The sequence below is a fragment of the Pinus tabuliformis genome, chromosome Q (genome assembly GCF_031772625.1).
Source record: "Pinus tabuliformis cultivar Carrire ecotype Pingquan chromosome Q, CPIR1, whole genome shotgun sequence".
Classification (NCBI taxonomy): domain Eukaryota; kingdom Viridiplantae; phylum Streptophyta; class Pinopsida; order Pinales; family Pinaceae; genus Pinus; species Pinus tabuliformis.
In genome coordinates this window covers 672,215,934-672,228,732 of record NC_142296.1, presented here as the reverse complement: position 1 = coordinate 672,228,732, position 12,799 = coordinate 672,215,934, and the positions used below count along the sequence as shown (strand labels likewise).

Below are 12,799 nucleotides of genomic sequence, written 5' to 3'. Positions count from 1 at the left end.
GCGACGGTGCGATATATATATTCGAGCTTTGTACGCGGTAAGGTCCCACCATTAACCATAGTGATGCGATCTCGCATCATGCCAAGGAGCTGAGGTGTAAACGTTGTATAATGTGGCATATATATATATATATATATAGTGTGTGTGCGTAAGTTCGTCAATTAGATATCACTTTAAGACTTCACCAAGAAGCCACTGTTTGTTAATAAAGCACAATAGTGGACTTTTTTAAAGAATGAAATATCAGTTTAATGACTGATGTGCTCAATCCAGAAGAAAGGGAAATTGATCAAGACATAGAAGCGCTTGCTCGTAGATTAGAGAAATTGTCTCTAAAGCCTGCACCCTCACCATCATTAGTGGTATCAGAGCCCACAACTGACATTGAATTGAATCTCAGGAGCCGAAGAAGGATGGCTTTCAGAGTTGGAAGAGGACAAGGATGTGGTGGAAGAGGACAACCTGCTGCAAATGCTGAATTAATGGAAACAGTAGAAGAGCTGCGAGCTAGAGTGGATGCATTAACTTCAGATAGAAATATAGATGATGGAGATGTCAGTGAGCCCGAAATTGAAGCTGCTGAAGAGGAGGAAGCTGTACAGGTTACTCCTGAGATGAGGTTCTTTCAGTCAGTGTTAAAATCCAAAGCCAGGCCATGGAACCAATTAGTACCGGTATATCAAGGAGGACTGAATCCAGAAGAATTGATCGACTGGATTAACAACATGGAGAAATTCTTCAATTACGAGGAGACAGAGGATGAGAAGAAAGTAAAGTTTTCTGTCACCAAGTTAAAAGGCCACACAGCACTCTGGTGGGATGGTCTGCAGGCGAAAAGGAAGAGACTTGGTAAGCAGCCAATCAAGAACTGGAGCCAAATGGTAGCAAAGTTAAGAGGTAAGTTCTTGCCCAGTAATTATCATCAAACATTGTTTAGACAAATGCAAAATCTTAGACAGAGAGCTTTAACAGTAAAAGAATATACAGAAGAGTTTTATAAAGTAAGCATAAGAGCTGGAGAAGCCCAAGACACAGATGAGAAGGTAACTAGATATATGAATGGCCTCAGGATGGACATTTAGGATGAGATAAGTCTGCTGTCTCCTAAAATGGTAGAGGAATCTTATCAGATAGCGCTAAAAGCTGAAGAAAAGCTCATGAGGAAGCAGTCTGCCAAAGGGAGAGGTACTTTCAGAGGAAAAGGAAGTCAAGGTGGTAGAGGAAGATCTACAGCACCTAGAGATGGAGCTAGCAGTAGCTCAACCCAGCATGCACCCATAGAAGGTGATGCAAGAGGCAGAGGGAGTTTTTCCAGAGGAAGAGGAGGCAGAGGAAGAGGTAGAGAAATAAGATGTTACAGATGTAACAAGATGGGACACAGAGCTTTTGAGTGCCCATAGAATGCAAACATAAAGCAGAGGAATGCAATTGTTGCTCCAGCTGAAGAAGAAGCACCAACGGCAGCGGTAGCAGAAGAACAAAATACACCAGAAAGAGGTGAATCTCTGGTGGTTAATAAAGTCTTACTTAAGCCAGTGAAAGAGGTGGCTGCTGAACCGCCACAAAGGAAAACTTTATTCAGGACAGTGTGCAAAGTCCAAGGGAAATGTTGCCAGATGATCATTGATAGTGGCAGCACTGATAATTTGGTCTCTACAGAGGTAGTGGAGAAATTGAAGCTGAATACAATGAAGCATCCAACACCTTATAAGGTGTCATGGTTACAAAAGGGACATCAACTGTTGGTAAGTGAACAGTGTGAAGTAGAATTTCAAGTGGGCAAGTACAAAGATAAAATTGTTTGTGATGTGATGCCTATGGACGTGTGTCACATATTGCTTGGAAGGCCTTGGCAATATGATAGAGGAGACATACATGACGGGAAGAGAAACACCTACAAGTTTGGAAAATATGGGGTTGATCATACATTGTTGCCTCTGCAGGAAGAAGATGTACCGGGACAGAAGACTGATCCAAAAACTCTGTTACTTGGAGGGAAGGAATACTTGAAGCAGATTGAAGAAAATGAGGTAAATTTTGTTGTAATTTGCAAGCCCAAGGTAATATTGAATTCTACTAAAATTTCTGAATTACCCATTGAAATTCAAGAAATGCTAGAGAATTATTATGATATTATTGTTGATGATTTGCCTAATGAATTACCGCCAATTCGAAAAATCAGTCATCATATAGACTTGATTCCTGGAACAAGCCTACCTAACAAAGCAACATATAGAATGACTCCTGTAGAAAATGAAGAAGTTAAGAAACAGGTGCAAGAATTGCTTGACAAGGGGTTGATCAAAGAAAGCCTGAGTCCTTGTGCAGTGCCAACAGTGTTGAGCCCGAAGAAAGATGGAGGCTGGAGAATGTGTACAGATTCAAGAGCCATCAATAAGATTACAATCAGGTACAGATTTCCATTACCCAGAATTGAAGATTTAATGGATTGCTTGTCTGGCGCAAAATATTTTTCAAAGTTAGATCTTAAAAGTGGCTATCATCATATAAGGATAAGAGAAGGGGATGAATGGAAAACCGCTTTTAAGACCAATGAAGGATTATATGAATGGAGAGTGATGCCTTTTGGGTTGTCCAATGCACCAAGTACATTCATCAGGCTTATGAATGAAGTTCTTAAAGAATTCATTGGTAAATTTGTAATAGTATATCTCGACAACATATTAGTTTATAGGAGATCCAAGGAGGAACACTTGAGGCATTTAAATTATGTTTTACAAAAGCTACAGCAAGAAAAATTATTGTTGAATCTGAAGAAGTGTTTATTTATGAAAGAAGAACTGGTGTACTTGGGATTTGTTATCTGAGCTGAAGGATTGAAGATGGATCCAGAAAAGATCAAAGCAATTGTGGAGTGGCCTTCACCCAAGAGTATTTTTGAGGTAAGGAGCTTTCACGGTCTTGCTAGTTTTTACAGAAAATTCATTAGGAATTTTAGTAAGATTAATGCACCTATTATTGAGACCACAAAGAAAGATAAACATCCATTTAAGTGGACTGCTGAAGCAGAGAGAAATTTTCAGCTGTTAAAGAAGAAAATAACTGAAAAACCTGTTTTGGTTCTTCCTGATTTTAACAAAACTTTTCAAGTTAAGTGTGATGCCAACGCAGAAGCAATTGGGGGAGTCTTAAGCCAAGAAGATAGACCAATAGCTTATTTCAGTGAAAAGCTAAATGATGCAAAAAGGAAGTATTCTTCTTATGATAAGTAGTTTTACGCAGTTGTGCAGGCACTAAAGAAGTGGAGGCATTATTTAATGTCGAAAGAATCTATTCTTTATTCAGATAACCATGCATTGCAGTTTATAATGCAGTAGCCAAAACTCAGCCAGAGACATGCTAAATGGGTAGAATATCTTCAAGGCTTCCATTTTGTGCTGAAGCATATAACGGGACAGTCAAACAAAGTCGCAGATGCCTTAAGTAGGAGAAGTGTATTGCTGCAAGAAAGTCAAATCCAAGTGTTGGGTTTTGATTTTCTTAAGGAATTATATGAGACCGATTCATATTTTAAGGAGGCATTTGAGGCTTGTAAAAATCATGTTTTGGCAGACAGAAGCAAGTGGCTGGATTATTTTATACAAGATGGACTGTTATTTAAGAAAAATCAGCTGTGCATACCCAACTGTTCAATGAGAGAGAATTTAATCAAAGAGAAGCATAGTGGAGGACTTGCAGGACATTTTGGTAGAGAGAAGACCTTTGAACAACTCAACAGATTTTACTTCTGGCTGAAAATGAAAACTGAAGTAGAGAAGTATGTAAGAAATTGTAAAGTCTGCCAGTATGCAAAAGGAAGGAGCCAGAATACAGGGTTGTATATTCCATTGCCAATTCCAGATAGGCCTTGGGATATGGTAAGTATGGATTTTGTGCTAGGATTGCCAAAGACTCAAAGAGGCTATGATTCAATTTTTGTTGTAGTGGACAGATTTTCAAAAATGGCACACTTTATTCCATGTTATAAAACTAGCGATGCTTCTCACATTGCTAACTTGTTTTTTAGAGAAATTGTAAGATTACATGGATTGTCGAAAAGCATTGTTTCAGACAGGGATTCAAAGTTTGTTGGACATTTCTGGAGAACACTATGGAAGAAGCTGGGAACTAAATTAAGTTTCAGTTCTGCCTATTATCCACAAACCGATGGACAGACTGAAGTTGTGAATAGAAGTTTAGGCAATCTTTTAAGGAGCTCTACTGCAGAACATCCAAAGCAATGGGATCAAGTGTTACCACAAGTTGAATATGCATATAATGATCCACCGAACAGGAGCACAGGACAGAGCCCATTCTATATTGTTTATGGAATGCACCAAAGGGGAATATCTGAATTAAGGAATTTGGGAAAAGAAGAAATGAGAAGTGCAGAAGGTGAAGACTTTGCTTCAAGAATGCAGGCGATACATGAACAGGTGAAACAACAACTACAAGACAACAACATTCAATATAAAACCAGAGCGGACATGAGGAGAAGAGAAATGAACTTTAAAGTTGGAGACTTGGTTTTAGCACACCTTAGAAAAGAGAGATTTCCAAAGGGAAAGTATAATAAGTTAAAATCCAAGAAAATTGGACCATGCAGGATACTGAGGAAATTCTCTGCAAATGCTTATGAAATTGAATTACCACCTGGTGTGGGAATATCACCAATTTTTAATATTGCAGACTTGTACAAGTATGAGAATGAAGCTGCAGATGATACAACACAGGATCAAGAGACTCCAGAGATTGACTGGGTAAAACAGTTACCCACAGCCAAGGATTTACAGCCAGAAAGAATTCTAGATAAGAAAGTGTATAAAAAGACAAGGGGACGAGAATATTTCCAGTATCTGGTGAAATGGAAGGGACAGCCGATCGCTGAAGCTACTTGGGTTACAGAAGACATTCTACAAAAATTGGGCAAATCTGTAGATGAGCTCATGGACAGGAGCCCATGAAGAATTTTGTCCTCACGAGTCTGATGCGGGAGCATGTGACTCAGGGGGGAGAAATCTTCCAAATTATTCCAAAAATCCAAAAAAATCCACAGGCAAGGGAGTGGGGTCCTTTAGCCTGCAATTTCTATGCTTTCTTATTTAAAAATAGAATAAATTCTAGCAATAAATCATGCTAATTGTAACTGAGATTTTCAAGCTTTAAATCATTCTATAAAGCATCCTTTTCTTTGTATCGGATAAGGACCGAAATGGCTTATCCTTAGTTATAAATAAAGAGGCAGCAAAGCCCTCATCAAACAGAGGAGAGGGGCGAGTGCCATAGTATTATTTTGAAAAAAAAATTCTTTCAGTGTCTCTTGTTAAACAACTCAATAATATGCATGCATAGATAGTGCCGACGGTTATGAATGGTTCTTATTTCCACACGCTTCAATTACCGTTTATTAATCATTGAAATCGTTTCCCTTTTGTTTTATGTTATACAGGCTTTGGTTTTACAATAGCGCATATGTCTCTGTTATCCTAAGAACTTTTGCAATTTCCCATCAAGTGGCTGTAGCGGATTTGAATTTCATAACTGTAATTTCTTACCATCGTGGGTCCGAGACTATATCAGCGTAGGGAGGTCATTGGAGCTGTTAGTTGTGTGAGTCTTTCAATCCGAAGAGAGCCATAGCGCGACAGAGGCCAAGTTCTAGATATATACCTATCGCCAGGTCCGTCATTTCGGAGGTAGAAAAGTTTTTAATTGAGTCGATTACTGAATAGCGAAACCACCGATTTATTAAAGGCTGTGTAATAGTGTATCGGGTCCGTTGATTCGGAGGACAACAAATCTTTGGTTGAGTGATCGTCGACTTGTATATATATCGACCAAAACCAACATAAAGGGCAGAGATATATAGCGACGGTGCGATATATATATTTGAGCTTTGTACGTAGTAAGGTCCCACCATTAACCATAGTGATGCGATCTCGCATCATGCCAAGGAGCTGAGGTGTAAACGTTGTATAACGTGGCATATATATATATATATATATATATATATATATATATATATATATATATATATATATATATATATATATATATATAGTGTGCGTAAGTTCGTCAATTAGATATCGCTTTAAGACTTCACCAAGAAGCCACTGTTTGTTAATAAAGCACAGTAGTGGATTTTTTTAAAGAATGAAATATCAGTTTAATGACTGATGTGCTCAATCCAGAAGAAAGGGAAATTGATCAAGACATAGAAGAGCCTGCTGGTAGATTAGAGAAATTGTCTCTAAAGCCTGCACCCTGGCCATCATCTTTACTGTGAAGAAGCTGAGAATGGGAAGGTAGTAGTGGACTATTTCAAGCAGGGTAGAACACATGATCTTGTGTTAATGGACAAAGAGATGCCTCTTATGAATATGCGTGATGTATACAACTTTTAAATCTTTAAAACTTATAATTTTGAAATTTTGTTTTATTTTGTCTATGCTACTGAATTAATCATCTCAACCATCTCAGTTTCTAAAACTTTGAGTTCATTCTTATCGTCAAAATGACTACTTTAATTTCAGGCAACAAGGCAACTGAGATCAATGGAAGTCAAAACACCCATTTTTTCACTTACAACAAATACCTTGCAAACCTCAAAAGAGAAAACTCTCGTTTGAATTGAAGGGGCACTGCAACACCCATTGCAATTGGACATTAGGTGGCTTCTATTTATTTTTAAGCACTAGGTATTCGTAAACAAATTAGATTAGTAATCATGGCTAGTCAGTCACAAGTCTACTTTCCAGGTTTTACTGTCCGAGAAGATTGGGTGTGGCTAGGGACGGCTAAAGGTGATGTAGAGAGACTGACCTGGGTCATGTCCATGTCATGGTGAGCGAAATTGATGGGCATTGAAGGTGTAGACGAAGAGGATGAGGGAGTCCAAGTTGTATAAAAGGAAGCACAGGTTGTTTAAGTTCAAGCGGAGTCATAGCCAGTTCCCTTTTTTGATCCATAATAAGAAGAACCCATTTCAACCTTGGCAGATCCAATCGCAGATCATCCAGTTACAGATCCTCCAGTCTGAAAAAACCCAGATAAAAGTGAACGAACAAAGATGATGTCAAGCAGCTGACATGAGTAACCTACACACAACAACTAATAAATCAATTGTCATTTAGTTGGAATCATATGGGTATATCTCCCCCAAGAAATTCTGTACTTTTATCTTCAATCCCATCAACACTTTCTTCAACAGCTAAGGGCACAGTTTTACCCTGCCCACAAAAACAAACAAAGGCGCATTAGATTTTCCCAGCTTTCCCAAACCTAAACAGGTAAGAATGACCATAATACCGACATATCTGCAAATCAAGTATATCAACACCACTAACCAGATTTCTGTACTTTAAACTGTAAAACATCTCCAGATAACGACTTGTCTCTCATCTTTCAAGTTTGGCACCTCTCAAAAAAGTCAACAATCAGTTCACTTGTATAATCGCCATGGTTTGGATCAATATGGAATAGAGACACCACATTCACAACAATAAAATTAAATGAAACCCTTACTTCCTTGCGGGCTGGTCTTGTTATGCCGTGAATTCACCCAACTGAATGAAACCCTCATTTACAAATTAAATAAAATGTCTATACATCCAAGCCTTTTATCTTTCAATCCCATCGACACTTTCTTCAACAACACTTTCTTCAACAGCTAAGGGCACAGTTTTAACCTGCCCACAAAAACAAACAAAGGCACATTAGATTTTCCCAGCTTTCCCAAACCAGAACAGGTAAGAATGATTATAATACCAACATATCCGCAAATCAAATATATCAACACCACTAACCAGATTTCCTGCAAATCAAATATATCAACACCACTAACCAGATTTCTGTACTTTAAGCTATAAGACATCTCCAGATAACGGCTTATCTGTTCTCTTGTAGAATCCCCATGGTTTGGATCAATATGGAATCGAGACACCACATTCACAATAATAAAATTAAATGAAACCCTTACCTCCTTGTGGGTTGGTCTCGTTACACCGTGAATTCGCCCGGTTGAATGAAACCCTCATTTACAAATTAAATAAAATGTCTATACATCCAAGCCTTTTATCTTTCAATCCCATCGACACTTTCTTCAACAGCAAAGGGCACAGTTTTAACCTACCCACAAAAACAAACAAAGGCACATTAGATTTTCCCAGCTTTCCCAAACCAGAATAGGTAAGAATGATTATAATACCGACATATCCACAAATCAAATATATCAACACCACTAACCAGATTTCCCGCAAATCAAATATATCAACACCACTAACCAGATTTTTGTACTTTAAGCTATAAGACATCTCCAGATAAGGGCTTGTCTCTTGTCTTTCAAGTTTGACACCTCTAAAAAAAAGTCAGCAATTTGTTCACTTGTAAAATCCCCATGGTATGGATCAATATGGAATCCAGACACCACATTCACAATAATAAAATTTAATGAAACCCTTACCTCCTTGGGGGTTGGTCTTGTTATGCCATGAATTCGCCTGGCTGAATGAAACCCTCATTTACAAATTAAATAGAATTTCTATGAGAGGAGCAAGCTAGCCTCATTACACCGTGAATTCGGCCAGCTGAATAAAACCCTCGTTTAGAAATTAAATAGAATGGTGTCCAAAAGAGGAGTGAGGGGAGTATTTACACTGGATGCTATACCCTGGATGATCTTTCTTCTCTGTGATCTGGTCTGGTTGTGCCGCTGCGGCCGACCACTAGAAAGGGCTTGCGCTAATCTAGAGTTTGAAATTGTGACCACTAGAAAGGGCTTGCGCTAATCTAGAGTTTGAAATTGTGTTGTTATGATAACGGAGTGTTACGATAACTGAGTCTCTTTGTGATGCAGTTACATGAAGGGAAAGAAAGAACTGGCCCACAAAAAAAATATGAAAGCGTACATGAGACCACATGTCATGGAAGGAAAAATATTATTCACTAGAAATCCAAACCACTGACAATAATCATAGGAGGAAAATTGGTAGTGATGTATCTAGAGTTCGGAGAGCTATATTTAAATTTCAAATCCAAGGCCATGGAGTAAAATATTTAGTATCAAAGGTCTTCAGCAAAATTATAGGATCATCAGGATCTATGTGTAATGTAGAAGAAATCCACAATCTAACTAATGTATGTTGATGGTTTCCTATACATCTCATCATCTGGAGACTCACTCGCAAATTGAATTGAAACCAGCAATCACCACATATTTAAGGCAACCAACCCCTAGGGCCAAATTTATCCATTTGCCATTGCTACCATACTGTACTAGCTGACCTGCTAAATTTCTCTTCTTTGTGTTTCTTGTCGTCATGGCGAGTAGGAGATCCGTTATATCTGCATTCCGAGCTACGAGTAGAAGGCCAATCTGCTCCCCAGTCTCTTCTGTCAGGGAATTCCATGTAAGTGATGATCGATCACCCTCGCTTCTTTTTTGTTGGGATTGAAGTTGGGTAAGATGATGCTTGCTTTCCACATATGAAGGTCTGAGATACAAGTATAAGTAGGTTGGTTTACTTGTAGAAGGCAGTATCAAGTTTCAGTTATCACTCTCATTAAGAAAACAAGATTATATATTTTCTTACATGATTTGCTTCCTATTTTTCTAATTTATATGCTCTTATTATGTTTCAGGCACCTGCAGGAAGTAATAAAATTGTTGGAGTCTTTTATAAAGCCAATGCATATGCTCCGCTCAATCCAAAATTTCTCGGGTGTGTTGAGAATGCTTTGGGGATATGAGAATGGCTGGAATCTAATGGTCACTAATACATTGTGATAGATGACAAGGAAGGTCCTGACTGTGGTAAGTTAGCAGTGATTTATTTTGTTGTTATGTCTAAGTTAGCACTCCTGCAAAATAAAATAAAATTAATGTGTCTTTTTGAACTTCTTAACTTAACATCATCGATCATATGCATAGAAGTTGTACAGGGGATCTGTAGGTTTAGAACATAGAAGGGAACATTTGAACCAGTGTTACGAGGATCGTGGCTTGAACCTGCCATTTTCCCAACTTGTCTGAGTCAAACTTGGTTGTTGACAGAGAGTTTGATTTTCCAACTTGTAACTTGTTTGTTGACATAGTTTGACTGTCAACACGAGTTTGACCTCTGAGCATGAGTATGACTTAGTTGACTGAATCGAACTTGTGTAATAAAAACCCTCATCCAGCCCAATTTAGGTTATTTTTACCTCTGCTGGGTTCATTGCTCCTGTACTGAGTGATTAATTTCTATGAAACAGACTGAAGGGAGGTCATGTTGTCGCACTCACCATCGCTTATATATTTTCATTAAAATATATATGTGTATATATTTATATTTTTGTTATACTCTCCAATTTTGTCCTGAATTTTTTCCTTATACTTGCCCAAAACTTGGCCTCCACGAATTTTCCTTGATTATGCATCTGGTAATGCTTGGAGGGAGCTGTGCTAAACGCCATCTCTTTCTTTAAACTGTTAGAAGCCGCCCAAATGCCCTGTTTCTTTCTGTACCATGTATACCACTAGGCTATATGTGTTCTCTGTGTTGGTGAAGTGATAACATGGAATTTAAATGCCCTACCAGGCTACGTGTACTGTGCTGTCGAATTGGCCCCATGAAACTTGAAATCATGATAACTGATTTGGAATTGCGATTTTTTATTCGCTAACACTAGAGTGCTTGGACACACTCATCATCAAGTTATGTACACTAGAATTCTTAATAAATGAATAAACTGTAGTCTAATTGTTAGCAGGTCTCATTTGTCTAACTATAGTTACTAGCCATCAAAAGCACAGAAAAATATTTAGAGCTAATGTTAAATGTGTATGAGCAGGGTTTTGCTAGGTAGAGTTTCTTTGACTGCTGGACAGGGCACCATCTATGCTGATTCTTGTATTGTAGAATCTTCTTGAAAAACAGTTTCCCTTGAAACCTGAGACGACATTCTAACTCAACTCATATGTCTTTGACCTGGGAGGGAGGTATAATTATATGGTACCTAGTAACATCATACTCCAACTCCACATCACCTAGAGTCATCTTTCTTTTTCGCGTCCGGAAAAATATTGTCCCACAGTTTAGGCGTTCCAAGCATCTTGCTAGCCCCCTGTAGATTTCCTCCCTCTTCCCAGTTTTTCTAGATGGACGAAGAGGGTAGTAACCAACTGCTAGCTGAAATACCAGCTGGTAACCCTAAGGTATTTAATGAGATTTGCTCCCGTGAAGGGCCACCCACCCCTTGGGATATAAAATCGTGTTATCTGTTGTTGTTATTGATATGGATGAATAGTTTATGTCCTAGACTTCCTTTTGTTACTCATATCCTAAATAATACTCAATCTAGATGGTATCATATGTGCTGCTTCAAAAAGCGAGATTTACAGAATATATATCTTGTCGAACAAGTCATAAATGACTTCTGGTTATTCACAATTGAAGTTGGGTGGTTGTTTAATCCACAATCCAATCTATTAATTTTCTAGTATGCCTTCCCTTTCCTACTTATTGCTACCATGGATCGTCGAAATCAGTGTATTTCTTGCTTTCTTTTACATTTGAGAATTGTAACCCATTGCGGACTAAACTTACACAATTAATTTCCTTTGCAGAAATTGAAAAGCACATACCTGATGCACATGTTTTGATTTCTACGCCTTTCCACCCGGCCTATGTGACAGCAGAGAGGATTAAGAAGGCAAAGAACTTAAAGCTTCTTTTGACAGCTGGTATTGGTTTTGATCACATTGATCTAAATGCTACAGCAGCCGCTATTGTGACTGTTGCAGAAGTTATAGGTACTATTTTTGAAATTATACCGCTTGTCACTGCCCTGTTCATGCTATGGACATTTTGGTATGAATAAGTTTCTGCAATGATTCTTCATAATTTAACTGACACCTTCTTCAACAATTTTTACAGCAAGTAATGTGGTGTCCGTGGCAGAAGATGAGCTAATGCGCATTCTCATATTGATGCGAAACTTTGTGCCTGGATATAAGCAAATTGTTGAGGGTGATTGGAAAGTGGCAGCAATTTCTTACAGGTCATATGATCTAGAAGGGAAAAATATTGGTACTATTGGTGCAGGGCGTATTGGCAAAGAACTACTTTAAGTGTTTGAAGGTATTCATTCTTAGGATCTAGTACTACTTCATGATGTTGCAAACTTCTTTTCAAAAATCAGTGCTCCATAATTCTTATGCATGCTCAATCTAATAATAATAAACATTAAATGATGTTGAATTGAATTGCGTTCCTTTGTACAACCCTTCAATTTTAAGCTTCTTTACCACGACCGCCTTTCTATTGCACCCAAATTGGAAAAGGAAACTGGAGCAACATTGGAGACAAATCTTGACGAAATGCTACCTAAATGTGATGTACTTGTCATTAATATGCCTCTTTCTGACAAAACTAGGTGCGCCTTATCACAATTTCATAAATAATCTCTCCCATTATTCACTCAAACATAAATAGCACCTCTATATTTTATACAACTTGTCAACAGAAACCTAATTATTGTTTCTCTTGCCCTTTCCTTTTGGTTACAATAGGGGAATGTTTAACAAGGAAGGTGTTCTCTACCAAGCCTAGCTTCTCTCTTAGAATCTTAACATCCCCTTTGCAAAGGGTTTCATTAGAATGACAACAACCGGCATTTAAAGCATTTCTCCGCCCCTCTCCTAATTAGAAATTCAATTTTGGGTTCTCTATTAATTTTCTCCACACCCATTTAATCTAACAATGGACATAGAGCATGTAAATTTATACCTGTGTGTTGGAAATACCATTTTATACTTTAA

General features: G+C 38.1%; 1 pseudogene; it reads left to right on the top strand.

The window, feature by feature from the left end:
* The first annotated feature begins 9,317 nt into the window (after nt 1-9,317).
* Nucleotides 9,318-12,590, top strand: LOC149221331 (formate dehydrogenase, chloroplastic/mitochondrial-like; annotated as a pseudogene).
* The last annotated feature ends 209 nt before the right edge of the window (nt 12,591-12,799 follow it).